Source organism: Tyto alba, unplaced genomic scaffold, assembly GCF_018691265.1.
Source record: "Tyto alba isolate M040663 unplaced genomic scaffold, T.alba_DEE_v4.0 Super-Scaffold_40, whole genome shotgun sequence".
Classification (NCBI taxonomy): domain Eukaryota; kingdom Metazoa; phylum Chordata; class Aves; order Strigiformes; family Tytonidae; genus Tyto; species Tyto alba.
The window spans coordinates 18,036,687-18,053,095 of NW_024881316.1; positions in this window are offsets into that span (position 1 = coordinate 18,036,687).

Below are 16,409 nucleotides of genomic sequence, written 5' to 3' on the forward strand. Positions count from 1 at the left end.
TTGAAGTAGCTGGAGGGAGGAGCAATTAACCCACTGTTACTGCAACACCTGGTGTATTATCTTTCTCAAGCTGTTTTTGTTATGTTTGCTGAGTGGATGCAAGCCTGTTCTGGTCATGCTCCAAGTTGACCAAAACTCAAGTGATGGTTAGCGTAGCAGCAAGCATAAGCTAATGCACCCGCTGGGTGGTTTATTGGCTAGGGTTTGGCACTGTGCTAACCAGGACAGTTGGCTTTTGGTTAGCTTTCAACAAGTTTACATCTGCCCAGGAGGTACCAGCAACCACAGCAGCAGTACGCAGCTGTCAGGAGGAGTCATAAATTGTTACTGTGGTTAATTCAACTCAGCTGTTCTCAGGAATATAATGTAATAAACTGCTGGCACTTAACAAAGGGCATTATCCTACACAGGTTCTTCTGTGGCTCATCTCTAGACTAGCCGGGCACTTTGCAATGCCGAATTAAGCAGTGTGGCTACCACCTGGTCTGTATGATTTGTTCTGTCTCACCTGCTCCTTGGTATTCCTCTGTATTTCAAAAACAGGCATGTGTTGTTATGCCTCTCCAGTTCACGTGGGGCCGGGAGTGAGGAACTGTGCTTTGCATACAGATTGATGACAAAATGATGGCAGCTTAGGCAAAGCGCTGGGGCCGGTGGCCCGGGCTACGTGCTTTTCTTCCAGCTAGCTGACCACATCAACATTCCTCAGAAACGTATGTGATCGCCTCACCTAATGTGGACAGTGGGTAGGCCTCTTCTAGGACAGTGTTCCCCTTTCTCATAAGAAGGGGGAATGATAGCAAACCGTCAGGAATGGGGTAGACCCAACTTTCAAAGAAGTTGGAGAGCTGGGGATGAAACATTTGTTTTCCTCTCTCATTACCCTTTCAGTCAGGTTCCCCAGCTAGAACAGGGTGCGACTTTGTTGCAGATGATGTAAGAAGTTGCTGGTGTTGGACAGGGCTACCTAATGTTTTAATATGCTTACATGTCCCCTGACCTTTGTGAATATGGAGAAACTACTTTTTATAAGGGCTCTAATACTTAACAGCTTTTACAAATGTAGTCAAAAGGTGCTGAACTTCAGGGGGATACCAACAGCAGGACGGGAAGTTGTGCGCCTCTGCTACGCACTGCCGCTGGAAATGAGCCTCTAATCCAAATGGCTGTGACCTGGATATCAAAGAAGGAAAATGACAGGTCTGTTGCCAAGAAACTGAGTGTCCTTGGCATGTACCAAAGCAGCTACAGAGTTTTAATTATCTAATTAAAGTGTGGCATCCTGTTATTTTATTTTGTTTAGAAAGTCAGTTGTAGATGTCCTCTTTCCTACTGCTCTGTAGAAAGGGTCCCTGACCTGAACAGGTAGCCACGATGGACGTACATATCAAAGCCAAGTTGTTAACAAAAGCAGCAGGGTGGTGATCGTTGAGTTTTGGTCATATATTGCTAGTTCTGTGCGGGTTTTCCTTCTTAATCTTTGCAAGTTATAAGTAATTAAAAGTTGTTCTGTAGGACAACAGTGTTTGGAAATTTGAGTTTATTTTTTTCAGTGTTCTACTTTGTCCTGCATTTTAGTTCTGTGTCTCTGGGGTGGTTTTCATTGACTTTGAAATCTGTCTTGGCAAAGTTTAATGGAACTCGCTGTTTTGCTTTTTACTCTTCTGATCTGCTTTTCCTTTGATATGCTCCGATAAATATTTGCTGTGGGACAGATTTCAATCTTGGTCACGTCAGTATAAATGAAAAGCACAGTCACCGAAGTCTGTGATTACGCTGGAGGAAGTGAGATCAGACGGGCTGGCCTGTCCGAAGCCGGTAGCTCTGTGAGTATTGAAACAGCCTTTGCGAAGGAGGGAGAGACGAGAGGGGGGAGCCTGCTGCAGGGAGTCGCTGCCTGAGACAGGACTCCGGTCTCCGGCAGTGTCAGGGTGAAGGTGATGCCCAGGGAATTATGCACACTGGGAAACAAAAGGTGTCAAATGGTTCACATACAAGAATATTTAAGATCACATGGATAGGGTGATAAAAGAGTTGTTTTGTTTTAGATGTGTAAACCACGAAGGAGGAGAATCTGATTTTCTTTCCTACTGTGCTCCTTAGGCTCAGTTTATCAGGGGCAGATAGATACCCCACAGCCTTTGCATAAATGAGCTTTGCCAGACCCGGTCACCTGTGATTTAACTTCAATTACTTTTAGCATTCTTGCCTTTTGGCCTTTAAAATTCTCCTCGGTTGGAGTGAGACTCGTTTTCTCGCAGTTCCTCCCTAAGTCCTTTTCCGCTGAGGACAGGATGGGTTACGATGCGGTCTGCCTGGGCTTTAGCCCTTCCGACCTGCACTTTTGACCCTTTACTGCTAGGGCTTTGCTACAACTTAATCTATGTAAGTGCATGGTAGCATGCAGCTTATTAAATACTCAGCTGCTTCCAGACTTAGTGACTCTGCCGGGTCCTGCCTGCTTAGCGGCACTGGAGGCTGCGTGCTTTGCAACCCCGGCTGCTGTGAGTGCATCACCCCCCTGCACCACTTCCCCTGTTGCCTCCCCACTGAACACAGCGAATGTTTCCAGCTTTTTCTGATGGTACGCAGAACCTTGTCTAGGTCTGGGTGTAGCTACCACCTGCCAGCCACAGCCTGTGCTAACTGCATTACAACAGCACGACAAAGGCCTAGTACAGGAGACAAAACCTGGGGTTGTTTGAGGTGCTGGACTAACTTCTGAAAGCATTAATGACTGTAAAATATACATACCAGTAAACGTAGATCCTATTGTTTTAACAGTTGCTTTTCCTTTGTAATTCCTAAACGTCCACTCATAAGTAGTTTCTAGAACAATTAGCAAACTGCGTCTCTTTTGGACTGGAAAAGTGCAGAATTTGCTGGGATTTGTATTCGGATCTCATTTGCTGCATGCAGCCAGTATTTCTCTCCTACATTATAGAAGATAATTTGTGGTGGTGTTGGTTGGTTGATTTTTTTTTTGTTTGTTTGTTTCATTTGGTTTGGTTTTTAAAAGCTGAAAAGGGTTATTGTGGCTTCACTCAGGAGTTTTTACCTGTCTTTTGTCTCCCTGCAGGTAACCCTTCTAAGATCCTTGGAAGTGAGCACAACTCAGCTAAGCCTCTACTAAAATAATCACTCAGAAATTATGATATTAGGGAAAATGAGTGGAACATGAAACCAGCACGTTTTTGAGTACTTTAAGCCAGAAGGAATCACAATTATTATTTAGTCTTACTTCTTAAATAAACAGGCCATAGGTCCTTCTCTCTGTTATTTCTGCATTATGCAAGTAACTTGAGCAGAAGTATGGTCTATTCCTGCCTCAGACAGAATGAAAATGATAATACTATCTGAGAGAAAATACCTGAACCATTTTTAAAATAATTCTGTTTTAACACATTTAAAAAAAAAAACAAAAACAAACAAACAAAAAAAGACATTATCATGGCACACGTCCTGGTGGCTTCTGTGGTTTCTGTGCTGCCACCAGGCTGTGCTTGAAGTCTCCATGGGGCAAGGGCATCTGCTAGAAAATCGACCTGACATTTCAGATTCAAATATACATGATTTGTATTTTCCTGGAGACAAACCTCCAGAAGTCCTACACGTAATGATAATATTTATATAACAGTTCAGGTCTTGAGAGAAGTATACAGAAGCTGTGAACTGATCTGCACAGCTCTTCAGTGAAGTTTATTATATTTGAACTGGTTATCTCTGGCAAGCATGCAGTGAGATTAAACAACTTCTCTGGAGCCACCAAATGCATCTGAGGCAGGGCCAAGATTAGAATATTGATTTTTTGGCCTCTGCAGTCCCAGTCTCAGTTCACTATGTTATGTTGTTTTTACAGATAATGTTTAGACAAATAGATCTTGACATATCAGAAGCTCAGGAGCCTCTCAGTAAATTGAGCAGGGCTTTAGCAGTTCAATTCCTGTGATTTGTGCGTGCCTCATGCTTGGTCCCTGTAATCTCAGTAGCTGTGGTATATTTACAGTGAAATCCACTTGTATCCTGAAGCATACTAGACTTTTTTTGTCTTGGAGTAGAAATAAGCCTAATTATGATACATTTTCTTCTTGTCAGATTGAGATCTGCAAATGTGTTACTTCAAAGAAATTCTGCTTCATTCCTCTTCAAGGATCTCTCTGGTGGCAATTCTCAGTCCTAACCAATGGTAGCTTGTCGCTCTTTCTCATTTCTTTGAGTAAGAAGTCAAAAAAATGGGAAAAGTCCCACAGACCTGAAGTTCAAATCCAAGTGCTTTTAATGAAATCACCATATATGACCTGAGGATATTCAATTTCTGATATCCGAATGCCAAAGAAAAGGCAAGTATGTACTTGAAAGCTGAAATAAATTCTACACAGAGAATAATGCAGGTATATTTGTATCGGAAAACTTGTCTCCCAATATCTACAGTGAAGTAAGAATATTGCCATTGCTACAACCCAGAAAAACTCTGAACTACCTGAGCTTGCTGAGACGTAGACCAGAACCTTTTCTCAATGTTTCTGAACTCCAGGTATCTCATCTGCAGCTAACAAAGGACCCTGCTTACTCTGACAGAGCCTTTGAAGTTTGGCAGTCCTACAAAAGCTGTACTGGTGTTCCGAACACATCAAGTTATCTAACAGCCTTCTCCACCCTTCTTTGTTACTTGATGCAGTAGCACGATGTCATTTGTCAGAGTGCCAAAACTGGAGACATGCTGAATATGTGAATACCAAGGAAGTGGTTTCCTTAGCAATAACAGGCATGTGAAAGTCAAAACTTCCTTTCCTCCTCATGTGACCTTTTTCAAAGCAATTCAGCCTGGGGACAATAGGAGTGAATTCCAAGCACCCACAGCCTTCCTGCACCGCAGGGCAAGGATCTGCCAAACGGCCAACTTCTCTTACCTTTTTATTAAGGTAAAATTGTATTTTTCTTTAGGTGTTCTCCATTACGGGTTTGGTGTGCTTATGTGTACAGCATAGTGTTTCCTGAAAGCAAAATTGTCTAACGCCATGGAAACAAATAAATAGAAGATAAGTAATCTTCTTGCTAAGTATTATTCTTGTCATTGTGGACCAAAACTTTTGTTATGCATAAAATCCAAAGCCCTTTCTGTCAAGAAGAAATAAGGGCATGAAAACCCCTACCAGTTTGTTTTAATAGCTGGACCTCCTTGATGTCATTTTGCCTGTTTCATATAAGGTGAAAATCACCACTCCTTATGAAAGCACATAAGAAAAAAAAAAAAAAGAGTGAGATCATTTACAAAGGCAAATAAGAGGAAGATGACGTTCATCTCACCCATCCTGCACACAAGTGCAGTATCAGTCCTCTGTTGCTATTCTTATCCTGAATATTTGGTACAGCTTTTCCTTATCCCTAAGGAGACAGCAGTGATAGCCAAAAGTACTTACACAAAGCTGCCTGTCCAAGAATCCTGAAGTATTTTCTAAAAGCAGCTACTAAATTTAAACCTGAGCTTCCTATTGAGTTAGGGAACTATTCTCCCCGGTTTCCCAGCTGGGGAGGCGATACAGCAGACAGTTGTTGAAAGAGCAGAGAATATTCCTGTTGGAGCTGGAAATGGTTGTTCGGCATCCTTTCTGTATTGCAATGTGTGAGACAGGCTTGGATTTCAGAAACTCAAGGAAAGCTTTGGTGTTACAGTTCTCTCCAGCTTCAGTGTTTCTTGGCCACCCGTTCACAGCCCTTTGCTAGCTGCCTTGCTGCTCACCAGTGGGACCTGCATTCATGTCCCTGGTAATTAAGAGAGAAGGGTTTCTCCAGTGCTCAGGGACCACTGATTATAATCTTGCTTTTAGTCACACGTGCTGTGGTTTGCTTGGATTATTCCCCTCCCCATTCCAGCATTTAGTTTTAAACTTTAGAGGACCAGAAGTTTTCAGAAATGAACTATGCAACGTGGATAGCTGAGTTTGGAGCCAGTCCTGCCAGGGAGGAATAGAAAGTTGACAGAAGATGGTGCCTCTGCAGCTTTCTGTGAATCTGGGGACAGGATGTGGCATGGATTTGGAGCCTTAATGTCTGGAGGAAAATAGGCAAGCCATCTGCTCCCCCAGGCACTGGCACATTGGTGCTTTGTGCCAGTTACACCACAGCAAAACTTATTATCTAGCCAAGCATTCCTGTCTAGCAGAGTGTGTAAGTACCTGTGGTGAGTTGTCTGAAATCCCAGTTCACTCTTGGCCAAATGTCATACCAAACATGTTTGCGTTTAATGCCAAGAGCTGTGCAGTCGCTGTGCGATATTCCTGCGGTTTCTGAAGGTGGGCTGTCACGAGGGTGCTCAAGGAAGGATGTGGATGGGCTGTTCTCAGAGCGGGGAGGCTTGGAACACGGCAGCAGCCTGCCACTGATTCAGTGCCCCTGGGGGTGACATTCAAACCAATTTCTCATGGCACCTTTGCACCCTCAGAAGGCAGGCGTGACTGGAAATAAGGGCAGACAAAGCAAAACAGACATAACTGCGGTGAGCAACTGCAGTGAGTCTTCCCAGATACGAGACGCCTGCCCCGCACGGGGAACGAGGAGCGGGAGAGCCGGGTCCGTGCTTCCCGGGTGGGGGACAGCAAGTGAGCAGCAGCCAGGTCACAGCTGCACCGGCACCACAGCAGCGTGGTGCAACATGGAGGGGGGATTTCTGCTGTCGGGAGGCTTAGCAAGTGATGCCATAAGCCCGAAGTACCACATTACACAGCCTGTGTGAAGTAGGTACAGACTTGGAACAGCAGCAGAGCTGAAACCAAAGACAACAGAGGGCTCCTAGACAGTGTCTTGGCATAAGAAAGGAGGACTCGGAAAAAGGCCGCTACCTTTTTTTCTGGTGTGGCAGGAAAGGGTCATAAAAAGGTGTAGGAGCAGCCCAGAAAATCCTCTCCAGCAAAGATGCCAACGGGCTGCCCGCAAGTCCCCCTCCAATAATAACTTACGGTCTGAATCAAAGCTGAGCTAGGCAGTACCCTGGCACCACAGTAATACCCAGTAAACTACTGCAGTACCAAACAATGCCGATTTTATTATATGCCAGGGCCTGAGTGAGTAATTCAGGATTTATTCAACTATTCCCATGTTGCTGCTCTGCACGCGACACTTTCCCAGTCCCCGTCACACAGGGGGCTTGTGAGAGGCCAGGGCTGCCACTGGCTCTGCGAGACTGGAAAGGCCCCGGGAGATGCTGGGGTGGAGGTGGGCAAGATGAGGTTGTGTTGGGGACGGAGTTCCCAGGAGCCGTGGAAGAACATGGGGCTCGAGAAGGGCAAAGCAGAGCCGAGGTCCTTTCAGCCCCCAGCCTGCTTCAGAGCAGGGGATGTCTCTGTGGCCAGGCTGGGGATTTAGGGAGCTACAGGTCTGCGAGGGGAAAAACCGGCTGTGGCCAACACTTCAACTCCCTCGGACGCCACTGCCCCACCACCACGTGTCTTGGTGTCAGCACGTGAAGCATTGAAATGTGTTTCAAAGACTGGGGGTCTGCAGTGGGCCGGCCACAAGGACCAGCTCCCGCTGGGGAGGCAGCGCTGTGCACTAATGACCCCAGGTTCCAGGACGAAGCACAGGCTGGTCCAAAAACAACAACAGCAAAAAAATATGAAAGGCAAGAGGGGTGTGCCTGGGGCTTGGAGGAGCAGAGATGGCAAGGGAGACTGGCACCAAGCTGCCCATGTGGGGCTACAGTGTTAACTGCTGGGACTCAGGTAATTATTTGCCTTTCAAGGACTAATTTGAATATACAGGCTCAGTGCATTCTAATTACCCAACGCAGAGCAGACTGCAAGATGTGTGTCACGTGCGGTGGGACTAGGCACTATTTCCAGTGATCGCATAGAAGTGTCATAGGATGATATTGTCAGCTACATGTTATCAATTAATATTTTTTTAAATTCTGTTTTCCTTTGTTCATGTTAAGAAAGGCTTTATTTCTCCTTACGTGTCACTTAGCTTAATAAATCTATTTGAAAAATTACTTGACAAATGTTTAGGCAAAGATACTTTCTAAGTATGTGTTCTTTTTGGAGAAAATCTGGCCAAATATCTTCCAATCTGTTACTTCATAGGAGAGAGAATACAGTCAGGACATGCCTGCTCCTCCTGTGTAGTCCAGTTATTTTTTTTCCCTTGATTCTTGTATGTTTCAGTTTTACAATTGCTCCCATGGGTCATAATAAACGAAGATATAAAGAAAATATATTCAGCATATTTTGAAAAATAACAAGCTGTATCCTTTACAGGAAATGTGGGTTGAAGCATACTATACAAACTTTTGTCATGTCCTTTAATCTCACTTAACAGGGGCATAGTTCAGCCATGCTGGTTTCTTCAGAGCATGTGCTGATAGGATTTAATTAATAAATCAGAGTTCAGATTCTGTGACTGCTAGAAAATGTTCAACAGGAAAGTCAGTTTGACAAAGCTGATTTTCAACATACTATCCTTCTGCTGAAAGATCCCACAGTGAATCCAACATTTGTCTCAAGCACTGAGGAGAGCTATGACCTACTATAAACAGCAGTGCCTGGCAGTCAGAGCTTGTCATCATTAAGTTACTGTCACAGCAGCTCATTTCCAACCTTGCTGAATAAACACAGGTATTAAATCATTCAGCTGATGGAAAGAATGCAGATTCCATTCAAATCTATGTACTATGATGTTTCTAGACTTCATTTTTTGAATAGTGTGTTTTATTAAAACTCTGCCTTCTAGGAGATGGGAGTGAGAGCTAAGGCTGTGCTATATGCCTTAGAAGTTTTCAATGTATTCCAGCACAGCAGTGCTGTCAGTTTAGTGCACTTTTGAAACCCACTATGAAAGTTATGAGAACCAAGAAAATTGTTCTGGATCTGGAAGAGCTGCCTCAGGTGAAGCCCCCAGAGAAAGGAAACATCCGGTGACTGAGAGTGAGGGTGGGATGCGAAGGTGAGGGTGGGATGAGGGCCTGAGCAGACACACAGCTCACGTGAAAGAGGTCTTTCACCAAACACCGGCTGCATCCCTCCTCTCAGCACAGACGCAACCTTGCCTCTTCTCAGTGGATTTCTAGGCCTTTTAGTGTCTCAAAGCCATCAGATACCTACCACATTGACTAAATTAAAAAGCATCTCTGCAGGAAAGCAACCGTGTGCTCCAGAACTTTCCTGATGATTAACCTGAAAACATGCACTTGCCCATAAAGTGTATTTTCTGTTGTGGTCAGCTGAAGGACACAGAGAAATTTGACATCTCTGTTATTGCAACTACTGAGACCTGAAAAACAGGTTCATTACCAGTTCTACAGGTGTAAAGGGAGGATATGGATCTCCTATCTTTGGTTTCACTTGTTCTTGGTGCTCGTCACTTGATCAGGCAGATTTGTTCCCATTTCTCGTTCATTCTTCCTTTGTTCGGATGTGTCTTGCAGGCAGTGCTTAGGAAGTTTTGCTTCAGCAGATCTCCAAGAACTTTACAAAATGAAAAGAAATGGAAGGAATGAGGCAGACTTGGGTCAGTTGGTAGGGGTGGACGGGTAGGGAAGCACTGTGGATTAGTGGATCACCCTCGAGAGGAGCAGGTGGAAAGACTCATCATGTGAAAACAGAGTGTGGTGGGTCCTGGAGTGACACCCAAGCTCCCTGAATCCTCGGTGGCTGCCACTACTGCTGAAACTCACCAAGCAAATCTGTTCTTGTGCTGGTCCACCCACAGAGAATAAGCTAAAGCTACAAGCAAACACACACTGCTTCAAGTAGCTGTGGTTTCCATGGGGAATCTCAACATTTCAACCCCAGTGTGCCAATGTCATACAGGTGTCACTATGACGCTTCGGGGTTTTCCTCCTCCAATTTTTAAAGAAAATTACTTGTAAAAGCTACATTAAAAGAAAGCCATAAAATCAAGCACTCGCATGTTATGAAGTGCAAAAGTTACAGTTGTGCTCTTTAATTCAACTTTTTTTTTTGTCCCTGCATGATTCAATTTTATATTACACTCCACTAGTTAAACTTGTAAGAAAAATGCCACTGCTTACTTTTACTGGTCATTTACTATAGAAAGCAATACGCTAAACACAAATGTTTAGTGATTTAATATTACTAAAGTAATAATGTGATAACATATTATTATTTGTTTGCTCCTCATACTGTACTCACTGTACAAATGTTTTACTGAATAGCACGGAAAGCCTGGAGCTTGAAATTACCTTTTGGTAAAAAAAAAAAAAAAAAAAGTCTTTTAGTCAGTAAGAAAAGATCCCTCCGAAAAAAGCAGAGGATGTGGACTAATTGCTTTCTTGTCCCAGACAGCCAGCTAGAGAAGAGAAGCTTTACAAAATTCATGTGATAAGCGTGAATTGAGGAGCTTGTATTGCAAACCAGAATTGTTGGTACTGTTCGATGGCACCCTCCAAAGTACACAGGGGTACATCCTGATCCTTAAAAGCTCATGCACAGTGCGTCTGTTAACATTACACACATTTACCATCACAAGACTGCCCAAAAATGCGTAAATCCCACTTCTTGCAATACAGTATTTCACTTTCTCCCATCTTTTGTTCCTGTATTCACCTCTACTTCAAATTTTATTAAGAAATTATATGCTTAATATATTCTGGTCTATTTCTGGTAGAAGGTGCAAAGAGCTACAGACATTTGCTGTTCTCTTACAAGATTACAAATATAACTTGTTTTAAATTTAAATAAATATATAAGGTCTTGTACCAGGACAACTGCTGTCTGTGTCTTCAAAGACATTTATAAGAAATATTTCTAATTATAACCTAATTGTTTGCCTCTGGATATTAGAATTTTTTTTTTTGTTTTTTACTATTATCAAGTGGTACTAACTAAATTGTCCTGTTGCCTTTAGCAAAACAAGGAGAAAATTCCTCTGATACCAGAATAGCAAAACTGGGCCCTTTGTTCTTTAAACAACGATTCAAAGTCATGTTGCCCTTATTGTTGGCCTTCAGTACTAAAGATTTTCCTCATGCCTGGCTTCACTTTGACTTCATGGCTAAGGTTTCAGCTAATGATGCTATCAGACAATAGTGGAACGCAATTCAAAACAACTACTGGAAAAATCCCTACCCTTTTCCAAAGCTGCCAGGTTAGGACAAAAGAAGAGCTGTAATACCTACCGTGAAGCAAACACAAGTATTGAAGCTATCAGGCCTATATCTTTACATCGATTTGCTCACTACTTATTTAGGGTTTTGTTGTTTTGAATATAAGTTAGAAATGGTTGGACAACATGGCCTGAAAACAGACAGAACTTCTGCATCTTTTGAGAATTGGCTATATTTTTTTTTTTTTCCAACCACATCATTTCTCTGGAATTAACTGTTACACTGTCCAACGAAGCTCACCAGAGATAGCCAGTATATGCCATCACAGTCAAAACGTCATACCTCGTCATTTTGTTAGGGAACTCAAGTCTTTTTTGTTAACATATACTTCTTTTACTATGCTCTACGGAGTTAAATTATGGTATTGATAATTACGGAGACAGAAGATGGTAACTGGTAATACTGGGGATATTATGAGCATCCCTGTGAGGCACTAAATTGAACCGTATCAGTCAAGAATAATATTTTGTTATTGTTGAGACCTGAAGTCTAAAAGTTACTTTTGCTTAAATTGTAAAATAGCATTTTCTAAGCTGTGTTAATTGTCCTTTGAAGTCCAGAGCAGCAAAAATGCAAGGCAATATTCCAGTTACTCTGATCATTTTTTTCGAAGGTTAAACACTATATACCAGTCCCTAACTGTAGCTCACTGTGTGCACGGTAGAAGTACCAAACTGGACATCTGCTGCTGTCCTCTTTACCAGTGAGGCCACTTTAAAAAGCTGTCTGCTGTGCTTTCAAAGAAACCCATCACTGTGTTCCAGCACCGAAGACAATAGCAGAGGGCAAAGATGTAACCTCTCTTGCCCAAATGTTATACATTCACGTTACATCTCCTGCAGATGAGAAACCATCATTACAATGAAGAAGAAAACAAATTTTGGAACAGTGTATTTTTCTGAATTATTGTTTCGATCAGAAATGAAGTGGCAGAACTGCCCAATCTTAGTATTATTCATTAAGCAGGTTCATTATGGTTGTATCTATCAGCCAACCCACATCAGATCCTCTTGTGCTAGACATTATAAAACCAACAGCTGTTCTGAAAGTTGGACCATGCAGAAAATCATTTTGTACCGCTAAAATGTGTCGCTTGGAGGAGTGCCTAACCTTGTAACTTTTTTAGTACAAACATTTTTGGAGTAAGAAAAATGGCGTAATATTAATTTCACCCAAAAGCTCAGACTATATAGGCCATGCTACTCAGAAACAGAACATCAGCCAGAACACGTTGCTTGTTCGTGACTGGAAGGAGCCAGAGAAGAGGCAGAAACAAGCAGTCACAGCTGCAGAGGAAGGGTGGAAAATGCTGCCTAAGAGAAACACGAATCTTTCTTTCTGATAGAAAACAGACTGGAATAAATCTGTGACTACTGAATAAATATCAAAGGTATGTTCTTCTACAAGGAAGCAGAACTTTGTCAGTGCCACTACCAACTCTACCCTTGACTTGGTTTTCTGGTGGAAATAATATGTGAGGCCATGACTACTGGCTCAAAATGGATTTGAGCTACATTTCTTGAGTTTGGATCAGAAGAGGCAAGAGATATCACTGCTTTTGCCCTTAATGTTGCAGCGTGTTTGTCCTTCATTTAAAACTAAAATTAAATGACTGTGCTTTTTCTTCCTCCCAGCCTCCCACACAGCAGCTCTGCTGCAAATCAGATGCCATGTAGGGTAGGTACCTCTTCTTTCCAAATGCCTTGTTTAAACTCCTCCTTCCCTTCTGTTCAGCTTGTTTTACAGTACTATAAACCCTAGGCTTGGTCCACCAGTCTATGTGTATACACTAAGTCCATAACCTTGTTTGTAGATTCTGATGACCTCTGGGGAGAATATATCAACACTTTTTCATCTCACCACAGCAGTGAAAGTGAGTAAAACACAGTTGTTTTGTCTTTGAGCAGTGGATTTGATGAGGAAGTTATCTTGGTAATTAAAAGAACCCAACCCCCTGCAAGGACTCCGAATGGCTTCTCTATTAATCACTATAAGGACACTATTGACCTACTGCGTTTGTAAGAAGCCTGACCTTAACAAAGTAGACATATATTTTTTTTCTAAGTCAAAGAACATTTCATTTGATAAAGTCTAAGAGCTTTCCCTCACAGATATTACAGTAATAAACTGTGACTGAAAGAAGTTAGTAAATATAACCCCGCACATCTTAAATCTATGATTTATATCATAGAATTATGGAATGGTTTGGGTTGGAAGGGGCCTTAAAGATCACCTAGTTCCAATCCCCTGCCATGGGCAGGGACACCTTCCACCAGACCAGGGTGCTCCAAGCCCCGTCCAACCTGGCCTTGAACCCTTCCAGGGAGGGGGCAACCACAGCTTCTCTGGGCACCCTGTGCCAGCACCTCACCACCCTCACAGTGAAGAATTTCTTCCTTATTTCATCTAAATCTGCCCTCTTTCAGTTTAAATTCATTACCCCTCATCCTATTCCTATACTCCCAGATAAAGGATCCTTCCCCATCTTTCCTGTAGGTCCCCTTTAATTACTGAGAGGCCACTACAAGGTCTCCCTGCAGCCTTTTCCTCTCTGGGCTGAACAACCCCAACTCTCTCAGCCTGTCCTCATAGGAGAGGTGCTCCAGACCCCTGATCATCTTCTGGCCTCCTCTGGACTCGCTTGAGCAGCATATGCTTACCAAGCTATTTTAAGTATAAAACAATAATGTTCAGCTCTTCCAGGAAGACAGGGCTAACCCAGTCTTCCAATGGATCCATCTGGGTGTTAAAGCCTGCTGAGAGCTCACCACTGATGGAGTTAGCAGACGTCAGCCAACCAGCAGTGTCCATCCCTGCTCTTAACCTACAGCAAAAGTGAGACGCGAGGCTAACATAAACCCCTTCCCCTGTGACAGCATCTTTGGAGATGTTTTTCTCACATTTGAAACAGTTTATGAGCAGGAACATGGCCAACTACCATGGCTCAATCAGTGGCAACTCATGAAGGTGTTGCAAATCACTTACGTATCTGCTGTGATCAATGGATATCTTATTTTACCCACATATGGGAAAGCTGGACATGGCTGCTGCAGGAGGGATTTGTGGCGTACAGGTCTGAGTGACTCCAACAATTTTGTTCTGCTCTGCTGCTGAGATTTGGCTGAATCCTCTGATAACTATTCCATGTATAAATACTCGATGTCATTGTTCCTTCAGCATTTCTTAGATCTTGTCCAATTTGAGCTGTAGGTTGTTGGGGGCAGGACTGTCCTTGGAGAGACTTTTGTACCACAATGGCATGCCCGAGTTCCATCCGTGGACTTGTGCACAGAAATACAAGGCAGTTTTTTAGTTACAGACAATAATAATGCCTGAACTTCTGGGCTAAAACCCCCAGGCACCAGAAAGATACAGAGTTGGTTTAGTCAGTCAGATCTTAATTGAGAAACAGAAATGCAGCAAAAAAATCTAAGCTAAAGCTGTGTTTTGAGATACACAGGAGAGGATGCTGGCACCAATATGCTTATGCACTGATACTCAGGTCTCAAGAGAAAAGGCTTCAAAAGAAGAACTGCCATGCCACGTATGGAGAAAAATCCAGGTTCAGCCAAGTCTGTTTTTGTTATTTGTAATATTGATGACTCTCCCATGGCCACAAGATGCAGTGCATCACATACGAGCTGGAATGAGCCTCTATTATATCTATGGCATGGGATTCTACTATGGCAACCCTCATCAAAGGGCAAGGCTCACAGATGTTTTTCCCCAGGCAGGAGGGAGCCATGTGGGCTAGCCCCCAGTGCACCCTTCCCGCCAGTGTTCAAACTCAGCAGCAAGCGACTGCAGGTTGCTTGTCTGCCACCGTTAGTCTCTAAGGATTGAGAGCAAATGTATAAGGAAAATGTAATGAAACAGGTGGAAGTAAGTGGAAAGTGGGATAAAATGTGAGAGGGCTTTGCCAAAGGAAGATTTTGCGAGCCAAACTCAGTGGTCACTGTGAGAAGCGAGGTTCCTGAATAAGGAGAAGGCAGAAGATCCATTATTGCTAGTCCTTGGTCAGCGTTTGGTCCGTGGAAGGCTGTTACAGGGGTTGGTGAGGTGCTGCAGGGAGGGTAGAAAACCGGCAAACAGGAGATACCACAGAGGGAACGCTTCCCCACAGAAGGAAGCTCCGGAAGGATCAGGCATTACACCTACCTAAAATTTAACAGGTTCACCCACTACCTCAGCATTAAATTATGGGGTGTACAGGTGAAATTTCCCAATGTTTGGGACTGGAGGGACAGCTGGGAGAATGATCAGATTTTCATGAACTTGAGGACTGGAATAGCATGATGGTACTTCAAGTAGGAAGCAAAAAGGTTGTGTAGTTTGAAACTAAATAAATACACCAAGTTTTGAGGTGTAGAACTGTGACTTACTGGGTAGGACTGAGTGCACTCGAGTCACTGAATGAGTGATGGGAAAGGCCCCAAGACGGTGGCTTTCATCTCTGAATTATTACTTCTTCTGCTCACTCCTTGGGTACATAAGGCACTTCGTGTTCCTTACATTCCGAAATTGATGGAAGGGCTAATCAGAGGAGGCTTTTGTCCACAGCAGACACAACAATTAGCCAACGCTGCTCCGATGATGAGACTTCTCCAGTCTCTCTGGACCCCGGCCGGGATGTCACTGTTTTCCCGCAAGCCCTTCTTGCTTTTTACCCCTCCCACCTCACCAAAAAAAAAGCACCGGGGGAGGCAGGCCAGGCAGGAGCTGACGGGGGGGGGCAGCAGGCCCGGGTGCCCCCCGCCCGGCAGCGCCGCTGAGGGGACGCTGACCGAGGCACGGCGCGGGCCTGGCAGAGGGAGACGCCGCGGCGGCCCCCCCGTCCCGTCCCGCTCCGCATCGCCGGCGCTTGGCGGCCCCACGGCGGCCCCACGGCGGCCCCACGGCGGCCCCACGGCGGCCGCGACCCCGCGGGCGCTACCGGCCGGCGGCCTGCCCGGCTCCGCGCGGCGGGGAGGCGGGCCTGCCCGCCGCTCCCCGCCCCATTGGTTCACTCTGGGGGGGGGGGCCGGACTCTCCGAGCTCCCTGGCGCCTCATTGGCCGAGGCTGCCCCTTTCCCCCTGAGCTAATTGGCGGAGCGGGGCGGGATCCCCTCCGGCGCGGGGGGGGGGGGGGGGGGGCGGTGCTGGTGCCGCCGGTCGGGGGCGGCCGGTCGGTCACCGGCAGCGGGGGCGGCCCCGCTCCTCGCGCCTCGCCGCCGCCGCTGGGGGGGGGGGGGGGGGGGGGGGGGAGGGGGTGTGTGGAGCGGCGGGGGGGGTGGGCGGTGCGGCCGGGCCC